The sequence below is a fragment of the Chinchilla lanigera genome, unplaced genomic scaffold, assembly GCF_000276665.1.
Source record: "Chinchilla lanigera isolate Chin_1 unplaced genomic scaffold, ChiLan1.0 scaffold00005, whole genome shotgun sequence".
Lineage (NCBI taxonomy): Eukaryota > Metazoa > Chordata > Mammalia > Rodentia > Chinchillidae > Chinchilla > Chinchilla lanigera.
Window position 1 is genome coordinate 7,643,901 of NW_004955406.1, and position 14,274 is coordinate 7,658,174.

The 14,274-nt window shown below is 43.2% G+C and overlaps 1 protein-coding gene across 2 annotated transcripts in view; it reads left to right on the top strand.

Annotated features, from left to right (window-relative positions):
- Positions 1–7,884: 7,884 nt before the first annotated feature.
- The window catches only part of LOC102005664 (chromosome unknown open reading frame, human C1orf100), a 30,243-nt gene continuing 23,853 nt past the window's right edge, over positions 7,885–14,274 (top strand). The window contains exons 1-2 of one of the 2 annotated variants that reach the window (XM_005374774.2): positions 7,885–7,974; positions 8,056–8,131. The gene's annotated coding sequence lies outside the window, so the exon portion shown is untranslated. The remainder of the gene's footprint in view (positions 7,975–8,055; positions 8,132–14,274) is intronic. The other variant, XM_013520358.1, reaches the window with a different exon arrangement.

Below are 14,274 nucleotides of genomic sequence, written 5' to 3' on the forward strand. Positions count from 1 at the left end.
TTCTCCCCGTGAATCAGTCATCACATGAGACTCCATGACAGGAAACCACAGAAGCAGGATGTGGTGGGTGAGACAACGGTCTCCTGCTGTAAACAGGCACAGGAGGGCACGATGAAGTTAAATGAGGAAACAGAAGCCCAGCAAGAAAACAAGCCCAAAGATAGGGAGCTACGGTGTGCAAAGCCAGGACTTCAACCCGGATCTTTATCCACAGTATTCCCAGGAGTCTCAAGGAATGACCTGTCAAGGCAGAGATTTAGAAGCCTTGCAGACTTGGGTTTAGAGCTGTGTTAGATTTCTGCTACTGCATAAAAATGTCTGAGAAAATCCTCTTATAAAGAGGAAAGTTTACTTCTGGCTCACAGTTTTAGAGGTTTCATCAGTCCAAGGTCAGTTGGCCCTGCTGCTTTTGGGGCTGGGGTGAAGTGGTGTGTCATCGTGGGAGCATGTGTTCAAGGAAAGCCTTCACCTGACGGCCAGGATCCAAAAGTAAGAGAAAGACGAGAGTCCCACTATCTCTTTCAAGTCCGTGCCCCCAACAACACAGGAGCTTGCCCGACACTCCACCTCTTAAAGCTTCCGCCACTTCTCACCAGCACCACTGCGGACTGAGCCTTCACCATATAGTCCTGTGGGGGACACCTTCCAACCACAGCAAGAGCCCATCTTTACCTTGACTGCTGGCGTAACTATGGGCCGAATACTGTGCCTCAGTTTCTTCCATCGCAAACTGGACTTTGTGGTACCCTCCTCTTAACACTGTGAGAATCAGAACTGTTTCTCTCTACCATATATATATACACATACATACATACACACACATATGTACATATACACATATATGTATATATGTATGATAATAATAATCTATATATGTAATAATATATATAACACCATATATATTACCATATATATGCTAAAGATTGTTGAATGTTCATTCTATTCTTTCAAGTTTTCTGCAAATTTGAAATTTTCTACATGAAATATTTGGGGAAACATTCCAAGATACAGCTGTCCTGAGGACAGATTTATGCCCATGAGTCTGACTGAGCCGTCCAGTCAGCACGCATGTTGAGGTTGACAAATGTACTCTGTAATTATAACAAACCACTTACAAACCAATAAAGTTTTTGTCACAGACATTATCTCTTATGCTGCTAATATGAATGAGCCTTTTGTGGTAGGTTTTATTGGTCTGTTTTATAGCGAAACTGCAAGGCTATAATTTTGGCCTATGGTTTATTTTATTATTTATTTGCTTATTTATTTTTGAGGCTGAGGATTGAACCCAGCGCCTTGTGCATAAGACACACATTCTGAGCCACATCCCCAGCCTTGGCCTGTGTTTGACTCCAAGTCTTAGGAGTTCCTCACCCTCTCCTGACACCTGGCAGGCTCTCCTTAAACACTATGTATTATTTAGCTAGTAGAAAGAAATGTTTATGATATTATTAACAGTAGTGGGTTAGTTCTGAGAAATTTGTATTTTAAACAGCATTTCAGGACCCTAGAAACTTGAGAATAATGTTTAAATCACTTTTCCTTTGTCCCTCCATCCTCCTACCCGAAGCCGTCTCCTCATGGATTCACACAACAAACTCCAGTCACCTTCTCCCTCCTCCCCTCTCCTGCCTTAAAGACGCCTGAAGGGACAGGCTCACGGCAAACATGGCAACATGTGGAGCTGCCCGGCTCACATGACACAAGGAAACGAGGGCAGCATCAAGAGGAAAGAGGGGAAGGAATCATTCCACCTTGGGCTTGTTCTGTAAACCCAGCTCTAGGCCCTCTTGGACCGTGCAGAGGAGGTGGCCAGGGGAGTAGGTAGTTGTCAGAATTAGGGAAATGATTTGGTTGTCATTGGGAATGAGTTCTATTTTTAAACAGCCTCTCATTTTGTTATTGTTGTTGTTTTTTCTTTTCTTTTGTCTTTTTGAGAGAGGGTAGCCCCCGGCTGGCCTCGAACTCTCAACAATCATCCTCCTCAGGCTCCCAAGTGCTGGGATTACAGGCGGGCACCACCACACCCAGCAAACAGCCTCATTTTTAAACTCTTTAGCTTTTAATTTTTGGTGCTGGAGATTGAACCTTAGGCTTCACCTGTGCAGAGCACCTGCTCTACCTCCTGAACTACACCAAAGAGTCATCTGTTTTAATGTTAGGCAAGTGCTCTACCACTGAGCTACATCTCCAGCTCATCTTTTTTCATTGTAACTTTGGACATGGGGTAAGGGGTAGCCAGTCATACTCAGAAACTGAAAATTTATGCATTTCTACATATTTTAAACACAACTTGTATGTTTATCAAAAGGAGGGAGGTAGAACATTTTCAGAACTGGATTTACAAGGAATTGTTAAAGGTTATTTAATAATTCTGTTTCTAAAACATAAACCATTGCAACATTTGCCTGGCAGCAGATGGAGAAGACAAGGACTGTGGCTCTTGTTGAGGGAGAGAACTTTGCTTTGAACTGGTCTCTTAGGTTGGCTTTTCTGGGAAACATGCTCCAAGGTGGAAATTTGCATAGGTGTGGGCTATGGTGTGTGGAAACACATGCAGGGAAGGGAAAGAAACAAGAGTCAGTGAAGGAATAAGGTGAATTGGGAGTCACTTGCATCAGAGGCTTCAGCCAACCCCATATGGAGCCCCAAACCTAGAATGGAACTCCACAATCATCCTGAATCAAAGGGTGGACATTTATTTTATGTATATATGTATGTACATATGTATGCATTTTGGGAGTTGAACCCAGGCCCTCCTGCATGCTAAGTACATGCTCAACCACTGTACTGCCCAAGGTATGTCTTCTGTATTCCCATACTAAGCAGTCATTGAGTGTGGACTACCCCAACAAGGGTCATAATCTCAAACGATGCAGAGTCTTTGGGAGCAAGGGAATGGGCCATGATCTGTGGTCAGGTGATACTCCTAGCAGGCAATAGACCCTCGGTTCCACAGAGAGGCTACAGGAGGTGCAAGAGGGTGTCTTAGTTACTTTTCTGTCATTGCCAAGACAAAATAGCCAACACCCAAAGTTAAAGGAAGAAAGGTTTGTTTGGCTCACAGTTTGCTGAGGTTTCAGCCCATAACTGGCTGATTCTAAGGCAGGATAGCTTGACAGAGGGCCATCACAGAGAAAAACAGTTCATGGCACCCACTAGATAGCAAAAGCAACAAGGGAAGAGACAAGACTCTTTCTGTCCCTTGTACTATACACAGGCTACCTGCCCTAGGGCATGTATAGTAGCACTTACACCCTTAATGTTAGCCAGAACTATGCCAAACCAATCAATGAAATAATTTACTAATCACACACCCTTATCCCAGCATCACACACTCTAGATTCAGCCACCTCTGAAAAAGCCCTATGAATACGTGAGGCTTTGAGGGGACATCTAGATACAAACCATAACAGAGGGTTTTCACAGTCTGCACCAGGACTCCATCCCTCATGTATTCCTTTCATTTTTCATATCTCTTTAGTCTCTTTTAATCTAGAAGACTTGCTCAGCCTTTCTTTTCGTTGTTGACTATTTTTAAGAGTCCAGGCCAGTTATTTTGTAGAATATTTGAGGGAGTCTAATCTTTCCTTTTGACTGGAATCCAGGTTATGTTCGGTTCACTCATAATTTCTCTCCTCTCTGAGAAGGTCCAGGATTTTCCCAGCAGTATGTGCTGTTACTTGGTCTCATTGTTGCTTGGTGGCCAGAAGGAGAGCCAGGACTGGGTTCTGAAGCGGGCATAGGTGGTGGCCTCAATATTGTCCTCAACCCATCAAGCAAGAGAGAAGTGGTGGCCCCGGTGAGAGGAATGGCCACTGCTGCAGAACCAGAGAATTAGGATGAATCTGAGTTTTCTACCTCCCAAGTGCCCTGACCACTCTCTCTCCTCATCTTGAGATGAGGTTGGCACTCTTTTCTGACCATGGCCCTGACATTGACCTAGGAGATTTGCTGAGTCTTTTGCTGAGCTCCACTATTCTTATATTTAAGATTTGAGTTTAATTCTTGTCTTTTTCTGCCCTCCTACTCCAGGAAATGAGTGTCTCTCTCTGCTGAAAAAGTCCTCAGCTTTCATATTTTTTGTAATGATTTGTTCACCATCTTATACCAAGTGTACTCACCAGGAGCCCTTTGGCTTCATTTTTCTCATTTCTTCTTCTTAGCTTGGAGTGGAGGACCAACCTGAAATCTCAGCATTCCAGGAGGCTGAGGCAGGAGGATTGAAAGTTTGAGTCCAGCCTGGGAAATTTAGCAAGACCTTGCCTCAAAATAAAAAGTAAGAGAGGACTGGGGAGGTATCTCAGTATGAAGGCCCTGGGTTCAATCTCAGCTATTGCAAAAAAAAAAAAAAATTATGATTCCTTCAACCTCTCCAATGCCTGAGGAACTACACCAGCCAGTCCTTCCCCTCCACTGGTCTTCTTTCCTTTTGTACCAAGGAGAAGCTTTTGCCAACTGTTCCAGGACCTGGGGATTATCTCAGTGGTAGAACACTGTTCTAACATGCAAGAAGCCTTGGTTACACTTCACCAGCCCTGCAAAACTAACAAAAAAAACCTACAGTTGCTCCACAACCAAATGCCAGGAGCTACTGCTACTCTACCCTCCAAGAGTGGTGAGGACCTCACTGGTAGCCTGCCAAAGGGGAATGGAACTTCAAACTCCAGTGCAGAGTCTGCTTCCTCAAGTCACCTCTATAGCCAACTCTTTCAAATTGGTTTCACTGAAGAACAGATTCTGAGACAGATTTGCTTGGGGGTGGTTTCTTGGGGAGCAACAGGCTCAGACGTGATCTCCATCATGGAAGGAAGGGAAACAGGACTGACTAGAGAGCAAAACCAAACCCAAAGCAGCAATGGCCTTGTCTCAGCCAGTTGATTCCACAGGAAACTTTAAAGCTGGGATGACCTAAGCAAGGAGGTGGAGCTGTCCTCAGATTAACAAGGCAGTGGATGTAGGCTGCTTGCATGTGAAAGTTTAAACCTTGGACACTGGTGTTCTTGGGACAAGGATAATTGGTAGTTATCCAGCACACACACTCTAAGTAGATGTGCACACAGCTCAGCTTTGAAGGGCTGGCCACTGAGTTGTCATCCATAGGGAATCCCTAGAAGTATTCATCTGTTTGAAAGCCATCTTTGGACTGGAGAGATTGAGCAGCCAGCAAGGGAACCAGGCGGAGGAATGGCAGGCAGGGGACCACGGAGGACTGGATTTGTGCTCAAAGAGGCCAGCTAAAGCGGGTGTTTCGGGAGGGTGGATGAGAATACTCAGCATCGCTACTCCACCCCAGAATGGATTCTGACTACTAGATACCATGACATCCTCCCCTAGTAATCACTGTGATATACTTAACTAACACAAATATTCATGATAGTATCTCAGGACTGAAGGGTTCCACATTACTGTAATGTTCTTATGTTTCCCTGTCTTGCCTGAATTAAAAGAATAGAGGTTCTATGTAGATGAGGATGGTGTCTCAGCTCTCTGACATCATCAGAAAAGAAAGACGTGACATTAAGTGAAGAGGTAATCCTTGAAGAGTGAATTATCAGTGGATCCTGGAGAAGAGTTAGTAATGATGGTGCTTCCAAACTTGAGAATCTGAATAAGAAAAAGTGACAATTGCCTCCTGGGATGCTGGTCAGGATAAGCTGGCCATATTTTGCCTTTTGAATGTCAAGTGACAATATGACATGATGGAATGATAGAATGAAAGGTTTATGAACACATTTCATGGGACAGTTCCATTAATACTCCTCTAAGGAAGCATTAGCTTGCTTTTATAAAACCCAGGAGGCAGATTTAGAGCATATTCTAAAGCTGAAGAGAAGGAAGAACTACGTATTAAAGGTCACAAGCTTGGCGCAAGCTTGAAAAATTTATGTCAGTGAGCATCGTTATGCCAAAGCAGCCCCTACTGTTTAGAGAAACTTCTGATGGCCAGAACACAACCTCATGCTGTGTAGCTAAATCACTGTAAGTTTTAGATTGACTCTTCAGTAAAATACTTTAAGATTTATTTATATTTTTGTTTTGTTTTCTTTTCTTTTCTTTTTGAGACAGGGTTTCACTGTGCAATTCAGGCTGGTCTTAAACTCACTTTGTATCCCAGGCTGGCCTTGAACTCACAGAAATCCTCCTGCCTCAGCCTCCCGAGGGCTGGGTTTACAAGCATGTGCCACCATGCCTGGCCACTATTTTTGTATTTTAAATATGTGACATACATAGTACAATCACAGTTTTCTAAAAAAGATTTATGTCTATAAAGTTTTCTCATTCTTAATGTCAATCTGCTTACATTTCTAGGACATCTAAACAGACTCGCTAGTTATGCACAGGAAACAATAATATCTGACTAGTGAGATTAGTTTTCATTTCTTCTTTATACCTTTTTTTTTTTTGTATTTTCAGTTATATTTTCATATGAAAAACAGGGGCCAGGGGTGTTTGTTTCTTCATGAATAATATGGGTTATTATTCTTAAAATGAAAAATTAATATATTTTAATTGAAATGTAATTCACCCTGGGATTCAGTGTTAAACAGAGTTGGATTCAAGCCCTAGGTTCATTACCCAGGGTTTGGTGATTTTAGTCAAGTTCCTTAGTTTCTCTTTGCCTTTATTTCAAATGGCGATCCTTGCTTCCAGCGTCACAGTGGCGACAGAGATCATAGCTGCCAAATAGCTAAAACTAAAACAATGCCTGGAATGCTGAAGACATTTACTCAACAAAGGAGGCTTTTTGTTTGTTTGTTGTTGTTTTGTTTTGTCTGGTTGGTTGTACCGGGGATCGCACTAGGGCTTCACACATGCTAGTCAAGAACTCTACCACCGATCTACGTCTCCAATCCTTTCTGATTTGTCTTAAGATACAGTCTCCCTAAATTGCCTGGGCTGACTTCAAACTCTCCATCTTCCTGCCTCGGTCTTCTGAATGCTGTCGCTGGGATGACACACACGTGCCACCACGCCTGGGTCCCAATTTACCACTTCTATTTATGCGGGCCCAGCATGGTGCTCCTGTTCTTATATTAAAATGTGCCCCAGGCTGTGTGTTTTCAACAAAATGCAGTGGCACCAAGACACTGGTATTAAATTATTTTGTATCTCCTCGTGTACGTTACACTCCCCAGCTCAATGCTGGTCTCTCCTAAGTGTCATCGGGAATTTTATGGAAATACTTTATTACTTCCTTACAAACTTATTTATATAGGAGGTGTCCTATCACAAGGCAAGCATATTGTAAATAGTGCTTTTTTTTCCTCTCAGCACCGGGGAATACACCCAAAGCATGCTGGGCAAGCACTCTACCACTGAACTACATTCCCAGAATTTGTCCGTGCTTTGATATGTGTTGTCTGAATGAATGCGTTTTGCATTCTTCTTTCCCAGCTTGTGACTTGTACTATCTAGCAGTGCTATTTTGATGCTTTATAGACAGACTTGAATTACATTTTTGAACAATTAAAATCCTCCTTTGAGGCCTCAGTAGCAGCAAGATGGAACTTCATCTGGTCTGGAACCAGACAAAGCTAGATTTGTCCTGTGCCAACTCTACTTCCTCATTTCTAGCATGCAAAGGGCAGTACTAGCCTCTAAGGCACCACCCAGGCCCTTGACCTTATGTAGTCTTTATAGAAGAGAAAGTTCTGATGAATAGTCTTCGTTATTTGCCAGTGTGATTTTCCCATTTACACTAGTTATCACCTTTCTTTCAGTGTGCAGGCTCTCCATACAGACCTAAAACATTTTCTACTTTTTATAGGCCTGAGCCCTGAAAAGCATTGCTGAGCAAAACTTGCTAACCCACAGTGCATCACAATCCCCTTTGAATGATGTAAAGGCATCAGGACCTACATCTCTGCGGTGTGCCTTTGCAATACACCCAACAGCAGGAGGAGCCTGAAATAACTGCTACCTGCAAAAGACTGCGGGAAACAGAGGTCCCACCCACTGCAGCCCAAGAAGGTAACTCTGGTGTGATCGTCACTGCCGGTGTCTCTCTTGCCTCACACTTAACTGGCAGAATTTAATTTTCGAATGTTCTAGAGACAGGAGCTCACAACTTGAAGAAACTATGGCAAACATTGTTGTAAAGCCAAGAATTATTTTAGAAACAGAACAGGTAACCTTACCCACTTTAATGGTTTTACCTCAACATGTTTACGTATTTATTTTTAAAGAGGTGGGTTATGTATAAGGTATCTGGCTCTCTATGACACATGAACACCAAAGTTTTTTCACTGTTCACTAGATGACCAGGGAACTAAGTAGACTTGATTCTTTCGTGTCCTCTTTCTTTCTGAAGTATGCATCAAGCACTTCTAGGACAGGGAACACTTTGCAAGATGATGAGATAAGAAAAGGACACAAGGACAGAGAGAATAGCTGCAAAATAATATGGTCCCCAATTTATAGGGCTTAATATTGCCTGAAGAGGCAGGATGGTGTACAAGACAGATGTTTTTTTGAAGAACCTCTGGCGCCTTATCCAAAGCTTGGCAGAAGTTGAAATATTCTCCTGTTAGCATAAATCAATGAACACAGAAATCAATATATCAAAGAGAAAAGGACTCCAAGGCAAATGCATTATAGAATTTATCAAGGGCTCTGGGACATCAGAGATGGGCAATGTCACACTGGGAACTCAGAGCTGAGGCCTTGTAGAGCACTTTTATGGGACATGAATAAGGCCCTGAGGAGAGGAGAGTTTAGAAAGGTGGCATTTAGACTAGAGAGGGAGGAAGGAAAGTGCTTCCAGGCAGCACAATTCCCAGCTAGACTGGAGAACTGGGGACTCAGGGGGCAACCATACTCAGTTGGCAAGACTAACGTCCCGGGAAAACAACAGCACTCTGTCAAAGTAACCTAGTTACTGGACACCTAGACACTTGTAAGCATCGTTTCACCACATGGGTGCACAGAGGCAGCTTAGAGCAGAGCCCCAGCTACAGAGCAGTTCCACAGGCAAAGAGGGAAGCTGCAGTCCAGCTCCTACGCAGGCTGGGTCAGGCCCCTACTGAGATGCCCTGCTCCTCAGCCCTCCCCGTGCCTTCTCTGCACCTGAACATCACGAGGTCATGGGCTTCCTGGGAGCTGAACTTTCCCCAGTCCATGAGCACTGATGAAACACTTTTGGTGAAATAGGGAGCTATAAAATGAATCCAGAAAATCAATGGATGCCGTTAAAATGCCACTCCCTCTCTGTGACGGTGTGGACGTGGTTTGTCCCCCAAGGGCTCAGGGTCAGAAGCCTACTCTCCAGGTTGGCAGTGTCGAGAGGTGGTGTGGAAGCACTGAGAGGTGAGGAAGGTCCTGAGGTCACTAATGACTGCTCTCTGAAGAGATTAAGGTACTCTCATGGGACCCCTGAGTTCAATCTTCCAAGACAGCTCTTACCTTAAAAAAAGGAGCGTAAGTCTGGCCCCACCCAGTGCTCCAACCTCCTGTCTCGCCATGTGATTGCTCCCTCTTGTACATGGTCCTGCCATTTGGTACTATCTGCTATGAGCCCTTCACCAGAGCCAAGCAGATGTTGGTGCCATGCCCTTTAGCCCTCTGGCACTTGAGCTAAATAAACATCTTTTCTTTATACAATCATCTAACCTCAGGCATTCCATTACAGTAATGAAAACTAATACACTGATGATAGCCATTCTTTCTGGCATAGAGTAGAATCTCAGTGTTGTTTTAATTTGCATTTCTTTAATGACCAGAGATGTTGAACATTTTTCATGTATTTATTGACCACTTGTACTTCTAAGAAGTGTCTATTCATTTCAGTTTCCCATTTTTTATTAGGTCTTTTATTTGGGGGGAGGGTCTAATTTTTTTGAGTTCTTTGTATATGCTAGCTATTAGTTCTCTGTCTGAGAAATAGCTAGCAAAAAATCTTTTCCACGCTGTAGGTTGTCTCTTTGCTCTGTTGGTTGTTTCCTTTGCTGTACAGAAGCTTTTTAATTTGATAGGATCCCATTTGTTGATTCCTGGTATTCTTTCTTGTGCAAACAGGGTTCTGTTCAGAAATTCCTTGCCTATGCCTATAACTTCAAGACTTTTACCTACTTTATCTTCCAGCAGATTAAGTGTTTCTGTTTTAATATTTAGACCTTTGATCCATTTTGCTTTTACTCTACTACCTGGTGAGATATAGGGGTTTAGCTTCAAGCTTCTGCATGTGTAAGATTTTTCCAATACCATTTGTTAGGAAAGCTTCTCAGATGCACTGGGTTAGAGAAAATGTCCAGGCCTTCTGAACAAAGGCAATTTGCCTATTCCTAGAATCTTTCTCTTTACAACCGTAAAAGAGGAGAGGGGATGCTTGCCCACCCAAAAGTCTGAAAGGTAACTTGCTTAGATTTGGTATTGACTTGTGCAATTCTATGATTAGTGTGTCTCTTCATCTTCTCCACCAGACTGCAAGCAACTCGATAGTGAAGTCACATATCTCTGCTTTTCCCCTAGTGCCTAGCAGCATGAGGAAAAGTTAGTTGATCAATAAATCAGTTCTACTGCAGTGGAAGGATCTTGAGCTTGGGAGTCAGAGTTGGCGATCACCTTAAGCATATAATTTACCATTTTCTACAAACAAAGGGTAATAATTCACAACTTGCAGGACTCTTGCAAGGACTGTCATTTGCAGCAAACAGATAGAACTGGAGGATATTAAGTTAAATGAAATAACATAAAAGAAGACAAGTACCATATGTTCTCTCAGACATAGAAGCTGAAAACAGCCAGCCTGAACATAGAATAGTAATCACTAGAGGCTGGAAAAGGTGACAAGTGTGGAAAAGAGAAGTTGAATTTAATCAGTGTATCACACTGAACCGCACTAATATCTACAATTAATATGTGTTAAGAAGAAATTTTTAAGCAAGACCTTTTGAAAAAAATACATTATCTAATGAGTAGGTATCTCTGGGTAGTCCACTATTTTGTTATAATTATTGCTGTTGAAAATTTACAAGTTGCTTTGAAAAACATACTCAGAGGTGAAATAAAGAGCGAGATAGCCTGTGGGCAGTGAATTCAGCTTTGACCATTATGATCTTAATCTTGATTGTCAACTTGGTTGGGTTAAGAGATGCCTGGAGAGGTTATTAGACTGTGAGGCTGTTCACCTCCAGAGTAGACTGGCCAATTGTTATTGGTTATAGGTCAAGCAGTCAAGCTACCTCAGTATTAAAAAAGGCAGCCTGCTGGACAATTACAGTCGTTAGTTGCTAGGCAACATTACCCCCCCCCCATGATACTAACTTTGCAAGTGTGTAAAATAAACACCCCTACTGTTGAAATCAGTCCTCCTGCTCATCAGGCAAGAGGTAACTCCACCTGACCCCAGCTCTTGTCTCTTGTCTTTATTTTTCTCATACCCACCACCCTTTCTCTAAGGGTTACAAGAGACCAATGAGGTACACTACAGCCAATGACGAGTTCACAGCCGGTTGGGTTATAGGAGCTGGGGCCCGGGTAGAGGACGTAGGTCACTGAGGCCTCTGTCCTCAGCCCCTTCCTCCCTCCCTGGCCCTTTCTCTCTCACTCTGCATCCTGGCTTCCATGAGACAAGCAGCTTTTCTCCACCATGCACTTCTGCACTGGTGTTTCTGCCTTTGGAGCCAGCCAGCCACTAACAAGACCTCTGAAACCAGCAGCCAAATTCAACCGGGGGCGGGAGAGCAAATTAAATCTTTCCCAGCTCAAATTGTTTTTCTCAGGTGTTTGGTCCCAGCAGTGAAAATCTGACCGACACAAAAAGAAAATGGAAGATAGAGAGGCACAAATGCTTTATTTTCAATCCTTTCTCCCCTTGGTTACATCTCTTTTCTCTGGCTTCTTTTGAATAGTCTTGTTTTGTTTTGCTTGGTGGTAACTGCGCTCTGGATCGTTTTGACATAACACAGTATTTAAGATGAATGTCTCTGGAGCCAGAAGATTCCAGTCCTGCTTTCCCTATAACCTTGTGCGAGTTACTTTACTTCTTAGTACCTGTTTACTTGTGGGTAAAAGAAGGACAATATTTACAAGGTTGCTGGGAGGCAAATGCGAGTTAATGCACACTACCTAACATGTAATAAAAGTTCATAAATAGAAACTCATATTTCTCCTTTCTCTAAGGCGCTTTTAAGGTTACCGAGCTCTCTCACGCACATGATTGGTTCTTTCAACCCTCCAGAGAGGCATGGTAATCAATATACAGAGCACGGAAATGACCTGCTGCAGGCCCCAAGGACTCAGCCCACAGTTCTTCTGCCACAAGTTGCCGTGTTTATTCAAATCAGAGGCTCAGCTGTCTTTATAGAGAGAGTACATAATGTGTGCACAGAGTGAAAGATTCATAAAGGACACAAAAGTACCCTACAAAGAATAGAGCTTTCTCCTCTGTCTCCCAGCCGCTGGGCTCTCCTCCCCATATAACCTCTTTCTCCCTTGAATATTTAAATGCAGTAGTTTGCTTGTGCCAACCCATATTCTCCAGTCAGTAATCTGATGTAATATGAAAAATTTTACAAGGAGAAAGTATTCATTTGAAGTCTGAGGTGAGTACAGGAAGGCTTAATATACAGAATGAGGGGTTACAAAATCATAGGGCAGGCAGAGTGGAGTTTCCAGACAGTTTCTGGAACAAATCCACAAAAATTAGGAAGCTGCCCCCAGGATAATGAGGTTCAGGATTCCACTCTGAGTATCACCACCACTGGGGCAGCAGCTCCCTCTCCACACATGAAGCTGGCAGCTGAACCCTGAGACAGCAATTGCATCTTGCCATCCCCAGAGCTGCAGACTGGGTACTGGAGTTCTGTTGTCAAAACCCACCGCATCTTCATTACCTGGCTCGCCAGTAGGAAAGGTCAAAGCAGCAGAAAGTTGCCTCTGCCTTGTCTCCTCCTAATTCTCATGTTAGCACATCAGACAGAAGGTCTCTAACACATGTCCAGATTTGTTTCCCAGCTGTGGAAAGACTCCGGGGAATGTGGTGTTCACCTTGCAAACTTATGCAGTAAGAAAGTTCTCTAAGGGGCTGGGGATTTAGCTCAGCGGCAAAGCGCCTGCCTGGCAAGCACAAGGTCGTGAGTTCGGTTCCCGGTACGGGAAAAAAAAACCAAAAAAAAAAAAAAAAAAAAAAGAAAGTTCTCTAAGAGGTGAGCAAGGAGATGGCACCCAACTGACATTCCAGGGCAGTACTTTTTGTTTTTTTAGAAGAAAAATAAATAAATAGGTAAAAGGCATGAGCAATCTTAGGTCCAGCCAGTCTAAGGCAGCTCACCTCCTGTCCTCAACAATACACAAGATTCGGGTGGGGCTGAAGTCCAGCAAGGTCACATAGGTAGTACACTGGCTAACAGCATCACCAAGGACATGCAATGTCACTGTCTGTACAGAACTGCAAAATGGGTGAGGGCTGCTGCTGGGATCATCCTCCCCCATGCTAGCGGGGGAGGAGGAAACCACTGCTTCCAGACAAGTCAAGGAGACTTGAAGTTACAAGATGTGGGACATCTGAGGTCAGGACATCCACTAAGCTTCGGATAAGCCATTCAAGAACAAGGACTGGGCAGGAGCTACAGCCATCACAGAGAAAGGAGAGCACAGCCAGGCTTGGTGGTGCACACGTGTAATTGCTGCATTCTGGGAAGCTAAGGTAGGAAGATGAAAAGGACTTAGCTTGTACAAATTAGTGACTCAGTGAGATTCTATCTCAAAACATAAAAAGGGCTAGGGATGTGTGAAAGCCCTGGGTTCAAGCTCCAGTACTACATAAATTAATAAGAAATAGAAGGGTAAGAGAAAAAATGTGTATTGTTTTAGCTTACACTTTCTATTTTTGTTTGCTTCTTTATTAGTTTTGTATTTCCTTTCTTATAGGAAACTATGGATAGTCCTTCTGCTATGTCATTTTTCTCCCTGTGATTCTTTCAAGATGGACTTTGTGGTACTAGATAGCTGTGTTAGTCAGCTTTCTGTTACTGTGATAAAATACCTTAGATAATTAGTTTAGTAAAGAAAATGGTTTGTTTTAGTTTCAGAGTCTTCAATTTATAGTTGAAGACTTCAGAACCTTCAATTGGCTCTGTTGCTTTGGGTCTGTGGAGAGCCCGTTCATCATCGTGTGTGTGGTACAGTATGGTAGAGTCCTATTTGCCTCAGAGTGACCAGGAAGTGTAGGAGAGAAGGAAGAAGGGGCTGACATCCCAGTATCCTCTTCAGGGGCACACTGCTAGTGACATAACTTCCTTCCACTAGATGCCACCTCCTGAAGGTTCCACC